The sequence below is a fragment of the Pristiophorus japonicus genome, chromosome 19 (genome assembly GCF_044704955.1).
Source record: "Pristiophorus japonicus isolate sPriJap1 chromosome 19, sPriJap1.hap1, whole genome shotgun sequence".
In the NCBI taxonomy this organism is placed as follows: domain Eukaryota; kingdom Metazoa; phylum Chordata; class Chondrichthyes; family Pristiophoridae; genus Pristiophorus; species Pristiophorus japonicus.
The window spans coordinates 9,453,844-9,467,778 of record NC_091995.1 but is presented as its reverse complement, the minus strand read 5'-3'; positions in this window follow the sequence as shown (position 1 = coordinate 9,467,778).

Genomic DNA, 13,935 nt, shown 5'->3' with positions numbered 1-13,935 from the left:
GAGGTTCCATTAAGTTTTATTTCTTGATTGGATCAGTACCTATTATGTGATTACAGGTTAGGGTTTAGAATTCCCCGTGTGTGGCCCTGATGACTCAGTGGGTAAATGCACAGCCTGGTGTGTGTGGTACTGAGCCGTGCAGAGCTGGGAGGGCCCCAGCCTGTACTGAGTTAACTGGTCTCACACAGAACAGTGGTGGGGATACTACAGTTGTCATAAGAACATAAGAAATAGGAGCAGGAGTAGACCATATGGCCCCTCGAGCCTGCTCCCCCACTTAATACGATCATGGCCGATCCAATCATGGACTCAGGTCCACTTTCCTGCCAGCTCCCCATAACCCCTTATTCACTTATCTGTTAAGAAACTGTCTATCTCTGTCTTAAATTTATTCAATGACCCAGCTTGCACAGCTCTCTGAGGCAGCGAATTCCATAGATTTACAACCCTCTGAGAGAAGAAATTCCTCCTCATCTCAGTTTAAATGGACGGCGCCTTATTCTAAGATTATACCCCCTAGTTCTAGTCTCCCTTATCTGTGGAAACATCCTCTCTGCATCCACCTTGTCAAGCCCCCTCATACGTTTCGATAAAATCACCTCTCATTCTTCTGAACTCCAATGAGTAGAGGCCCAACCTACTCAACCTTTCCTCATAAGTCAACCCCCTCATCTCCGGAATCAACCTAGTGAACCTTCTCTGAACTGCCTCCAGACAAAGTATATCTTTTCTTACATATGGAAACCAAAACTGCACGCAGTATTCCAGGTGTGGCCTCACCAATACCCGGTATAACTGTAGCAAGACTTCCCTGCTTTTATACTCCATCCCCTTTGCAATAAAGGCCAAGATTCCATTGGCCTTCCTGATCACTTGCTGTACCTGTATACTAACCTTTTGTGTTTCATGCACAAGTACCCCCAGGTCCCGCTGTACTTCAGCACTTTGCAATTTTTCTCCATTTAAATAATAACTTGCACTTTGATTTTTTTTTGCCAAGATGCATGACCTCACACTTTCCAACATTATGCTCCATCTGCCAAATTTTTGCCCACTCACTTAGCGTTTTTTGTGTCCTCCTCACACATTGCTTTTCCTTCCATCTTTGTATCATCAGCAAACTTGGCTATGTTACACTCAGTCCCTTCTTCCAAGTCATTGATATAGATTGGAAATAGTTGGGGTCCCAGCACTGATCCCTGTGGCACCCCACTAGTTACTGGTTGCCAACCCGAGAATGAACCAGTTATCCTGACTCTCTGTTTTCTGTTAGTTAGCCAATCCCCTATCCATGCTAATATATTACCCCCAACCCCGTGAACTTTATTTTGTGCAGTCACCTTTTATGTGGCACCTTATCAAATGCCTTCTGGAAGTTCAAATACACCACATCCACTGGTTCCCCTTTATCCACCCTGTTCATTACATCCTCAAAGAATTCCAGCAAATTTGTCAAACATGACTTCCCCTTCATAAATCCACGCTGACTCTGCCTGATTGAATTATGCTTTTCTAAATGTCCTGTTACGCTTTCTTTAATAATGGACTCCAACATTTTCCCAACTACAGATGTGAGGCTAACTGGTCTATAGTTTCCTGCTTTTTGTCTGCCTCCTTTTCTAAATACGGGCGTTACATTTACAGTTTTCCAATCTGCTGGGACCTCCCCAGAATCCAGGGAATTTGGGTAAATTACAACCAATGCATCCACAATCCTTGACGCGACTATTCTTAAGACCCTAGGATGCAAGCCATCAAGTCCAGGAGATTTATCCACCTTTAGTCCCATTATCTTACTGAGTACCACCTCCTTAGTGATTGTGATTGTAATACGTTCCTCCCCCCTCCATAGCCCCTTGACTATCCACTGTTGGGAAAGCGAGTTCGCTTTCTCACCACTCTCTGGGTAAATATGTTTCTCCTGATTTTCCTATTGGATTTATTGGTGATTATCTTATATTTATGGCCCCAAATTCTGTCTCCCCCACTTGTGTACATCCACCCTAACTTTTCATTATTTTAAAGACCTCTTTCAGGTCACCCCTCAGCCTTCTCCTTTCTAGAGAAGAGTTCCCCAGCCCAGGGACTATCCAGTGACTCCTCCTGCAGGACGTGGCCTTCAGGTGAGGACACAACTGAGCCCAGCTCTGCTGTTCCTGAGCCTCCAGTTAGTGCCTTCAGGAGGAGAGGCAAGGAAAGTGAGGTTGAGGGACTTCTACAAAGAAAGCCACATTATAAACAGGCAACGGGCTGTGCTGGTGCTCTGCTTACTGTGCCATGGTGCACGCTGAACTCCACACATGGGGATCTCCCAGTCTGAGCTGTGCTGCCCTACAAGCTGGAGTGAAAACTCCCTTAAAGTCCTCAATGCATTGAGAAATGTGGTAGTTTCCAATGTATATTTTTCATGAGGAAACTGTCTCCATAGTGTGGAAAATTTAATCACCCCCTTTTCCCCACTCGCCAGTGACACACATCAGTTCCCTGCTGATGGGGCTCACTGGCCAATTGTTACTCCCAGGTATAAAAACAGAAAATGCCGGCAATACAAAGCAGGCCAGTCATGATCTGTAGATGGAAAAAACAATCTATTGATGGTTTAAATGTGTATATTTTTTTCAGAACTCGTGAGGAGGTGTCATACATTTGAAACACCAATGATGCGCAGATTGCTTTTCGCCAGGACCACTCGTCTCTCGACCTCATTTCAGCCTTGGTCAAAAGATGAACAAAAGAGCTGAATTCCAGATGTGAAGTGACAGTGACTGCACTCAATATCAGGGCAGCATTTGTCTGAGTGTGACATCAAGGAGCCCTAGTAAAACTGAAGTCAATGGGAATCAGGGGGAAAACTCTCCACTGGCTGGAGTCATACCTAGCACAAAGGAAGATGGTTGTGTTGGTTGGGGGTCAATCATCACAGCCCCAGGACATCACAGCAGGAGTTCCTTATGGCAGTGTCCTAGGCCCAACCATCTTCAGTTGTTTCATCAATGACCTTCCTTCCATCATAAGGTCAGAAGTGGGGATGTTCGCTGATGACTGCACAGTGTTCAGTTCCATTCACAACTCCTCAGATAATGGAGCAGTCCATGCCTGTGTACAGCAAGACCTGGACAACATTCAGGCTTGGGCTGATAAGTGGCAAGTAAACATTTGCGCTACACAAGTGCCAGGCAATGACTATCTCCAACAAGCTTGAGTCTAATCAACACCCCTTAACATTCAATGGCATTACCATCACCAAATCCCCTACCATCAACATTCTGGGGTCACCATTGACAGAAACTTAACTGGACCGGCCCCATAAATACTGTGGCAACAAGAGCAGGTCAGAGGCTGGGTATTCTGCGGCGAGTGTCTCAACTCCTGACTCCCCAAAGCCTTTCCACCATCTACAAGGCACAAATCATGAGTGTGATGGTGCCTAGGTGCCTAGATGAGTGCAGCTCCAACAACACTCAAGAAACTCGACACCATCCCGGAAAAAGCAGCCCACTTGATTGGCACCCCATGCACCATTTTAAACATCCACTCCCTCCACCATTGGTATATCACGGCTGCAGTGTGTACCATCTACAAGATGCACTGCAGCAACTCGCCAAGGCTTTTTCGGCAGCACCTCCCAAACCCACGACCTCTACCACCTAGAAGGACAAGGGCAGCAAGTACCTGGGGGCAGCACCACCTCCATGTTCCCCTCCAAGTCACACACCATCCTCATTTGGAAGCATGTTGCCGTTACTTCATTGTCATTGGGTCAAAATCCTGGCACTCGCTCCGTAACAGCACTGTGGGAGTACCATCACCACACAGACTGCAGCGGTTCAAGAATGGCTCACCACCATCTTCTCAAGGGCAATTTGGGATGGGCAATAAATGCTGGCCTTGCCAGTGATGCCCACATCCCATAAACGAATAAAAAAATAACACCAATAACCTTTTCTGTTTCAGATCTATTGTATCAGTAGATTTTGTTGGTATATTATCGTTTGGACCAATTCGCAAAAGCGATTCTCCCTAGCCTGATCTGGGTCCCAATGGCAGACATACGTAACCACGTGTCGAATATGCCCTATACATTTTAGAGTGGAGTCATGGCTGCTCATCTCCACAAAACTTTTGCTGAAGAAAATGACCAGTGCTGCATCATTCCTCTCCCAGTGTAGCCGTATCCAGAGTACGACAGCAGGGGAGTCCTCATCTGCCACCAATTGGGACAGCATGAGTAATCTTTACAGAGGGACATAAGGATGATTAGGGTGGGAAATTAATGCTGACACAGACTCTAAAGAGGGTACAGTTCTATTTCACAGCACTGAGTTACAGAGACCAGAAGATACAACAACATTTTCAATGTTTACCTTTGATCCATTTCTAAGCAGTATCCAATACATGTTGTGTATAAGAACATAAGAAATAGGAGCAGGAGTGGGCCATACAGCCCCTCAGTCCTACTCCGCCATTTAATACGATCATGGCTGATCCGATCATGGACTCAGCTCCACTTCCCTGCCTGGTCTCCATAACCCCTTAATCCCTTATCAGTTAAGAAACTATCTATCTCTGTCTTACATTTATTCAATGTCCTCAATTCCACAGCTCTCTGAGGCAGCAAATTCCACGGATTTACAACCCTCTGAGAGAAGAAATTCCTCCTTATCTCAGTTTTAAATGGGCGGCCCCTTATTCTAAGATCATGCCCCCTAGTTCTAGTCTCCCCTATCAGTGGAAACATCCTCTCTGCATCTACCTTGTCGAGCCTCCTCATAATCTTATATATTTTGATAAGATCACCTCTCATTCTTCTGAATTCCAATGAGTAGAGGTCCAACCTACTCAACCTTTCCTCATCAGTCAACCTCCTCATCTCTGGAATCAACCTAGTGAATCTTCTCTCAACTGCTTCCAAAGCAAGTATATCCTTTCGTAAATAGGGAAAGCAAAACTGCACGCAGTATTCCAGGTGTGGCCTCACCAATACCCTGTATAACTGTAGCAAGACTTCGCTGCTTTTATACTCCATCCCCTTTGCAATAAAGGCCAAGATACTATTGGCCTTCCTGATCACTTGCTGTACTTGCATACTAATCTTTTGTGTTTCATGCACAAGTACCCCCAGGTCCCGCTGTACTGCAGCACTTTGCAATCTTTCTCCATTTAAATAATAACTTGCTCTTTGATTTTTTTTCTGCCAAAGTGCATGAACTCACACTTTCCAACATTATACTCTATCTGCCAAATTTTTGCCCACTTAGCCTGTCTATGTCCTTTTTCAGATCTTTTGTGTATTCCTCACACATTGCTTTTCCTCCCATCTTTGTATCGTCAGCAAACTTGCCTACTTTACACTCGTCCCTTCTTCCAAGTCGTTAATATAGATTGTAGCATTTGACCTTATGTTTATGTTAATGCAATGTTTATGTTTATGCAATATTTATGTTAATGCAATGTTCGCTCTAATTTAATTCGGACTCGAACCTTTAACTTTGTTGCGGGACCGGCCGCTATGCAGCTGCACATGTGCAGTATCTCTTCCAGCGGCAGGAGCCGGGGATCGGCCTGCGCGGGACCGCACGATTGGTGGAGCATTGGAGGGCGGACCCCAACAGCTCCCCCAAACCTCCAGCCCAAATAATGTCCCAGCCCTGTACCAGAGTGAGCTGTGAGCTGCAGGAACCCGGGGATCTTGCTGCCTGTAATGTTGCTCCACAGGCGGAAGGTGGCGCTACACCGCCGTGTCTCAGGTGGATTGCCGCTGTCCAGGTCACTCCAGCTGCTTTACCACCATGGCCATTGGCCACACTTCCCCAGGGGCCGCCAGCTTCACTCACTCTCGGAGGGAAGGAGCCAGATGGAGGTTCCTTGAATGAACAATTCCTGAGTCTGTTCTGGGACCCGGCTGTGTGAGATTCAGAGGCTGAAATAGAAAAGCCCGCGTCCAGTGACAATGATCTTGTCAATGATGAGTACTGAGCCCAACCTTATCAGATCTGTCTCATTTTAATCGGTGCTTAACTGCAGAGCAGAGGGGCGCTGCAGGGTGAGTGAAGGTGGCTGAGGAGCGGGGAGGGGGGAGCTCGGGGAACCTCAGAGCCCCGGGAAAGACCGACTTTAGAAAGGTCCAGAGTCCAAATCCATCGGTGGGGGTCCCGGGGGACATTTGCTGAGAGTCAGTCCGCCTCTGAGGGTAAGTCCGCGGGCCGGATGAACCTGTTCCAGGGTCTGATCCCACGCCCCTGCTGTAAACAGATGTTCCCCTTATGATCCAGATGTGTCACTTTTTCCCATTTGCTCCTCACAGCAGCGCACATCTGGGGCATTAACAGAAAACTCCGTGGTAGTAATTTACTGACTGAATTCAATCTAGTCTCCTCCAACAGTGCTAAACTCTCTTTAAATAGCAGTTATTATCACACAGACCAGAGGTTCACAGATTGAAATGACTGATATCTCTACCTGAAAATAAACAGTGCTGTGAGACACTCAAATTTGGCAAAGTCTAACAGTGCGATTTATATAAAACAGTTGCCATGATAAAGTTACCAGCGGCTCCGCTGACTCTGATAAGATTATCTGGAGATGAAGTTTATAAACCAGTGGAGTTTAGCCTCAAATCCCTGGGCTGAGACCTTCCACCCTTCCTCTGGCAATTAATGGGCAGAGCTGGGGGGAGTGGTGGGGGAGGAGGGAGTGGTGGGGGAGGAGGGAGTGGTGGGGGAGGAGGGAGGGGGGGACGGAATTTGGGTCTGGGCACAGTCCATCTATTTCACTGGATTTCCTGACACACACGGTCAGGCCTATTCAATGGACAGAATTACTCCAGTTTCAAATGCATACAGAAAATACTGCGGATGCTGGAATTCTGATTTTTTTCCCCAAAAATATATTTTATTCATCTCAAATTTTCACAATACATTGGAAAATAGTTCAGTACCTTGCGGTCAGCAATTCCATACAATTTGTTTGGATGCTGACAGCAGTTCCATACAATGCACCAGCGAGCATTTCATTTCAAGGTACAGTTTAGTACAATCCGTAAATCACATTACATGTAGTACTGTGCAAATAAGGGTATTACATGGAACAGATGAGACCAGGTTACATCAGAAAATGCTGGAAACACTCAGCAGGTCAGGCAACAGCTGTGGAGACACAGACAAAGTTAATGTTTCAGATCAATAATCTTTCAAATATTAGGACTCGGTCTTTACTGAAATGTGACTGCCAAGCAGCATAAACTTTCTGTGCTTTCCCGGGTATGTCCTGGGGTCATGGGATGGGATTTGGAGGGAGGGGCAGTAACCGAGAGATGGAGGGGTAGTGATCGGGAGAGGGAGGGGGCAGTAACCGGGAGAGGGAGGGGTAGTGATCGGGAGAGGGAGGGGCAGTGATCGGGAGAGGGAAGGGACAGCGATCGGGAGAGGGAGGGGGCAGTGATGGGGAGAGGGAGGGGGTAGTGACCGGGAGAGGGAGGGGTAGTGATCAGGAGAGGGAGGGGTAGTGATTGGGAGAGGGAGGAGGCAGTGATCGGGAGGGGGAGGGATCAGTGATCGGGAGAGGGATGGGGTAGTGACCGGGAGAGGGAGAGGTAGTGATCGGGAGAGGGAGGGGTAGTGATCGGGAGAGGGAGGGGTAGTGATCGGGAGAGGGAGGGGGAGTGATCGGGAGAGGGAGGGGTAGTGATCGGGAGAGGGACGGGTAGTGATCGGGAGAGGGACGGGTAGTGATCGGGAGAGGGAGGGGTAGTGATCGGGAGAGGGAGGGGTAGTGATCGGGAGAGGGAGGGGTAGTGACCGGGAGAGGGAGGGGTAGTGATCGGGAGAGGGAGGGGTAGTGACCGGGAGAGGGGGGGTAGTGATCGGGAGGGGGAGGGGTAGTGATCGGGAGAGGGAGGGGTAGTGATCGGGAGAGGGAGGGGTAGTGATCGGGAGAGGGAGGGGCAATGATCGGGAGGGGGAGGGGGCAGTGATCAGGAGAGGGAGGGGCAGTGATGGGGAGGGGAAGGGGGCAGGGATGGGGAGAGGGAGGGGACAATGATGGGGAGAGGGAGGGGGCAGTGATGGGGAGAGGGAGGGGCAGTGATGGGGAGAGGGAGAGGCAGTGATCGGGAGAGGGAGGGGCAGTGATGGGGAGAGGGAGGGGGCAGTGATGGGGAGAGGGAGGGGCAGTGATCGGGAGGGGGAGGGGGAGGGGACAGTGATGGGGAGAGGGAGGGGCAGTGATGGGAAGAGGGAGGGGGCAGTGATGGGGAGAGGGAGGGGCAGTGATGGGGAGAGGGAGGGGCAGTGATGGGGAGAGGGAGAGGGCAGTGATGGGGAGAGGGAGGGGCAGTGATCGGGAGAGGGAGGGGTAGTGACCGGGAGAGGGAGGGGTAGTGATCGGGAGAGGGAGGGGTAGTGATCGGGAGAGGGAGGGGCAGTGATCGGGAGAGGGAGGGGTAGTGATCGGGAGAGGGAGGGGTAGTGATCGGGAGAGGGAGGGGTAGTGATCGGGAGAGGGAGGGGTAGTGACCGGGAGAGGGAGGGGTAGTGATCGGGAGAGGGAGGGGTAGTGATCGGGAGAGGGAGGGGCAGTGATCGGGAGGGGGAGGGGGCAGTGATCAGGAGAGGGAGGGGGCAGTGATCGGGAGGGGGAGGGGACAGTGATGGGGAGAGGGAGGGGACAATGATGGGGAGAGGGAGGGGGCAGTGATGGGGAGAGGGAGGGGCAATGATGGGGAGAGGGAGTGGCAGTGATGGAGAGAGGGAGGGGCAGTGATGGGATGAGGGAGGGGCAGTGATGGGGAGAGGGAGGGGACAGTGATGGGGAGAGGGAGGGGCAGTGATGGGGAGAGGGAGGGGCAATGATGGGGTGAGGGAGGGGCAGTGACCGGGAGAGGGAGGGGTAGTGATCGGGAGAGGGAGGGGTAGTGATCGGGAGAGGGAGGGGTAGTGACCGGGAGAGGGAGGGGTAGTGATCGGGAGAGGGAGGGGTAGTGATCGGGAGAGGGAGGGGCAGTGATCGGGAGGGGGAGGGGACAGTGATGGGGAGAGGGAGGGGACAATGATGGGGAGAGGGAGGGGGCAGTGATGGGGAGAGGGAGGGACAGTGATGGGGAGAGGGAGTGACAGTGATGGAGAGAGGGAGGGGCAGTGATGGGATGAGGGAGGGGCAGTGATGGGGCGAGGGAGGGGGCAGTGATGGGGAGAGGGAGGGGCAGTGATGGGGAGAGGGAGGGGGCAGTGATGGGGTGAGGGAGGGGCAGTGATGGGGAGAGGGAGGGGCAGTGATGGGGAGTGGGAGGGCGCAGTGATGGGGAGAGGGAGGGGGCAGTGATGGGGAGAGGGAGGGGCAGTGATCGGGAGGGGGAGGGGGAGGGGGCAGTGATGGGGAGAGGGAGGGGCAGTGATGGGAAGAGGGAGGGGCAGTGATGGGAAGAGGGAGGGGGCAGTGATGGGGAGAGGGAGAGGGCAGTGATGGGGAGAGGGAGGGGGCAGTGATGGGGAGAGAGAGGGGGCAGTGATGGGGAGAGGGACGGGCAGTGATGGGGAGAGGGAGGGGCAGTGATGGGGAGAGGGAGGGCGCATTGATGGGGAGAGGGAGGGGCAGTGATGGGGAGAGGGAGGGGCAGTGATGGGGAGAGGGAGGGGCAGTGATGGGGAGAGGGAGGGGGCAGTGATGGGGAGAGGGAGGGGTCAGTGATGGGGAGAGGGAGAGGCAGTGATGGGGAGAGAGAGGGGGCAGTGATGGGAGTGGGAGAGGGCAGTGATGGGGAGAGGGAGGGGGCAGTGATGGGGAGAGAGAGGGGGCAGTGATGGGGAGAGGGAGGGGCAGTGATGGGGAGAGGGCGGGGCAGTGATGGGGAGAGGGAGAGGGCAGTGATGGGGAGAGGGAGAGGGCAGTGATGGGGAGAGGGAGGGGGCAGTGATGGGGAGAGAGAGGGGGCAGTGATGGGGAGAGGGAGAGGGCAGTGATGGGGAGAGGGAGGTGGCAGTGATGGGGAGAGGGAGGGGCAGTGATGGGGAGAGGGCGGGGCAGTGATGGGGAGAGGGAGAGGGCAGTGATGGGGAGAGGGAGGGGGCAGTGATGGGGAGAGAGAGGGGGCAGTGATGGGGAGAGGGACGGGCAGTGATGGGGAGAGGGAGGGGCAGTGATGGGGAGAGGGAGGGGCAGTGATGGGGAGAGGGAGGGGCAGTGATGGGGAGAGGGAGGGGCAGTGATGGGGAGAGGGAGGGGGCAGTGATGGGGAGAGGGAGGGGTCAGTGATGGGGAGAGGGAGAGGCAGTGATGGGGAGAGAGAGGGGGCAGTGATGGGGAGAGGGAGAGGCAGTGATGGGGAGAGGGAGGGGCAGTGATGGGGAGGGGGAGGTGCAATGATGGGGAGAGGGAGGGGCAGTGATGGGGAGAGGGCGGGGCAGTGATGGGGAGAGGGAGGGGGCAGTGATGGGGAGAGAGAGGGGGCAGTGATGGGGAGAGGGACGGGCAGTGATGGGGAGAGGGAGGGGCAGTGATGGGGAGAGGGAGGGCGCATTGATGGGGAGAGGGAGGGGCAGTGATGGGGAGAGGGAGGGGCAGTGATGGGGAGAGGGAGGGGGCAGTGATGGGGAGAGGGAGGGGTCAGTGATGGGGAGAGGGAGAGGCAGTGATGGGGAGAGAGAGGGGGCAGTGATGGGGAGAGGGAGAGGCAGTGATGGGGAGAGGGAGGGGCAGTGATGGGGAGGGGGAGGTGCAATGATGGGGAGAGGGAGGGGCAGTGATGGGGAGAGGGAGGGGCAGTGATGGGGAGAGGGAGGGGCAGTGATGGGGAGAGGGAGGGGCAGTGATGGGGAGAGGGAGGGGGCAGTGATGGGGAGAGGGAGGGGCAGTGATGGGGAGAGGGAGGGGCAGTGATGGGGAGAGGGAGGGGGTAGTGATGGGGAGAGAGAGGGGCAGTGATGGGGAGAGGGAGGGGACAGTGATGGGGAGAGAGAGGGGCAGTGATGGGGAGAGGGAGGGGCAGTGATGGGGAGAGGGAGAGGCAGTGATGGGGAGAGGGAGGGGCAATGATGGGGAGAGGGAGGGGCAGTGATGGGGAGAGGGAGGGGCAGTGATGGGAAGAGGGGGGGGCAGTGATGGGGAGAGGGAGGGGCAGTGATGGGGAGAGGGAGGGGACAGTGATGGGGAGAGAGAGGGGCAGTGATGGGGAGAGGGAGGGGCAGTGATGGGAAGAGGGAGGGGGCAGTGTTGGGGAGAGGGAGGGGCAGTGATGGGGAGAGGGAGAGGCAGTGATGGGGAGAGGGAGGGGCAGTGATGGGGAGAGGGAGGGCGCAGTGATGGGGGAAAGGAGATGCGATCAGTTTACCTGTATCTGGATTGGTCCTGCCATTACCCGGCGGCAGGTTTAATTTGATGTTTTCAAGCCCCTCCCGATGACTCCTTCCTGAACTGAACGGGTCGATAATCCGGCATTAGACCCTCTGGTTATAGAAGCTAAGGGCCGAACACTTGTTTCAGGTGTGGAACCTGGACACCTCTTTTGCTGCCTTTCCCAATACGGCTCGCTCTACACCCGCTCTGTGGGCACGGTGCCAATGAATTTCAAGACCCACATGTTTCCCAGATTTACTCCAACAGTCGCCAGAATTATATACAATCGGTGAAAGTATGTTCCAGCATAGATTGAAGTAGATTTTAGTCTTGCTGGCCTTGGTGTTAAGTGTTGCTTGTCAGAGTGCATGAAGGACAAAGTGGCACCGAGGATAGTACGCTACAACCATTAACACGATTCAGTTTATGGATCTCTATCTCACACCGAGTTTCACCAGAAGGTGTGTAGTCGGCAGTGAGTTCAGTCTGGAGCAAAGTGCACGGGAATCTCGAGCCCCGCCCATCTCCGCCTCCTCCCTCCCTCAAACCACTTCCATCCCATGGATCTTCACCCTCCCCGCCTGGGATCATTTATTCCCCTCCGCCCTCTAACCCTGTTTGTCCTGTATACTGCTCTAGGTTTTGTCTCCCCGCGTATAATTCGACGACACACACACTCGTGTATATAATAATTCGTGTGTATAATAATGACCCTTGCAATGAACAGAGGGTGTTCGGCAGCTCAGTAAACACAGAGACTGAGAGCGGTTTGTATCAGGAAGTGCTGAGTGTGAACATGGCTTCCAGTGAGCAGGTCGAGAGTTGGCTCCAGGAGGCAATTTGTCTCATTTGTCTGGATTTCTTCACCGATCCGGTAATACTGGAGTGTGGGCACAGCTTCTGCCGCTCCTGTATCACACAGTGTTGGGAAAAGAAGGAGATAAACTCCTGCCCGGAATGTAGAGGGGAGTTTCCGGAACGAAACCTCAGAACATGTCGGGCCTTAGCGAGTCTGGCCGAGAAAGCTCGAAAATTAAACCTGAATCCGAAAGGAAAGCAAGGTAAACTTCACTGTGAGCAACATCACGAAGAACTGAAGCTGGTTTGTGAGTGTCCAGGGTGTTTTGTTTTATCCCTGTTGCCTGTTGGGGGCTGCAGAGTTGTTCCAGTTTTGGTTGCAATCCTGTTCAGGCGATTGGACCAATTATCCTCTATTTCTGTCTACTTTTCCCCATAAATGATTTATTCTCTTCTCTGCCTTACCTTTTCGCCTGTGATAGTTATTTTCCTCCTTCCCTCTCTGGGATGTGTTCCTGTTTCTGTTGGTCTTTGCCCTCTAAAAGGCTAAATATACATTGGGTTTTTACACAATTATCCGGGCAGAGACCCCTTTAAACAAGCTTGAAAATTAGGAAACATGACAGGTCAGTTTAATACATTTAAATCAAATTACACCACATACTACATACAGTGACTGAGATTACTGGTACACACAAAACATACAGTGACTGAGATTACTGGTACACACAGATCATACAGTGACCGTGACATTACTGGTACACACAGATCATATAGTGACCATGAAATGATTAGTACACACAGATCATATCAGTGACTGAGAATACTGGTGCAAACAGATCATACAGTGACTGAGATTACTGGTACACAGATCATACAGTGACCGTAAGATTACAGTTACACACAGATCATACCGTGGCCGTGAGATTACTGGTACACACAGATCATACTGTGACCATCACATTACTGGTACACACAGATCATACAGTGACCGTAGGATTACTGGTACACACAGATCATACAGTGACCGTGAAATTGAACTGTGGTCTCAGCAGCTTTTCTTGTTTCCCAAATTCCCTGCTTTTCCCTCCCATTGCTTAGTCCCCAGATTCTTCTGGCTTGGCCTTTTATTTTCTGCATTTCCAAATGTTACCCTTCTCTCATTCTCTGTGGTTCTAAATGTTTTCCTTCCCTTACTTCACTACACTGTGCACAGAATTGGGCTGCAAAGGCTGACCAGTGCTTCCCTTTGTCTAATGCAACCTTTCCCAGAGACACTTGGCTCTGGACCCTCTCTATCGCCTTCTGATATGAGTCTCCTTCTGGACTCATCAGAAATGATACTAAATCAGTTCCACATCATTTTCTCAACTCTTTATCCATGGCATGTTCAACTTCTGTCAAGCCCACCGTTTCTATTAACTTGTTGCTATTACTACAGGTAGGTCGCACCCCCCTACACCCCCCAAAGGTTTTCCTTCCTTAACTGACTAGGTCGTACTAACTACCCCAGTCCTAGGATCCTGCCTGCACCAAGTAATTTATCAATCTCCTGGCTAAGCTCCTGATTCCTAAGGATTCAAGGTTGAGCCATATTGGGGACAGTGATTTAACTTTATTCAGCAGCAGTTTACAGAGTATAATTGAGACTTATATTACCCCCTATACTTTGGGTAGAATCTGTAACCATGAATAAGCTGCACCCTGTGTCTCTTGTCTCAGCTCTACCCGTCTCCCGGTTGTCTCCTCGATTCTTCCTGAAATCTTTTACCATGTCTCTGAAATCTTCTACTCCTGAAATCTTCTACA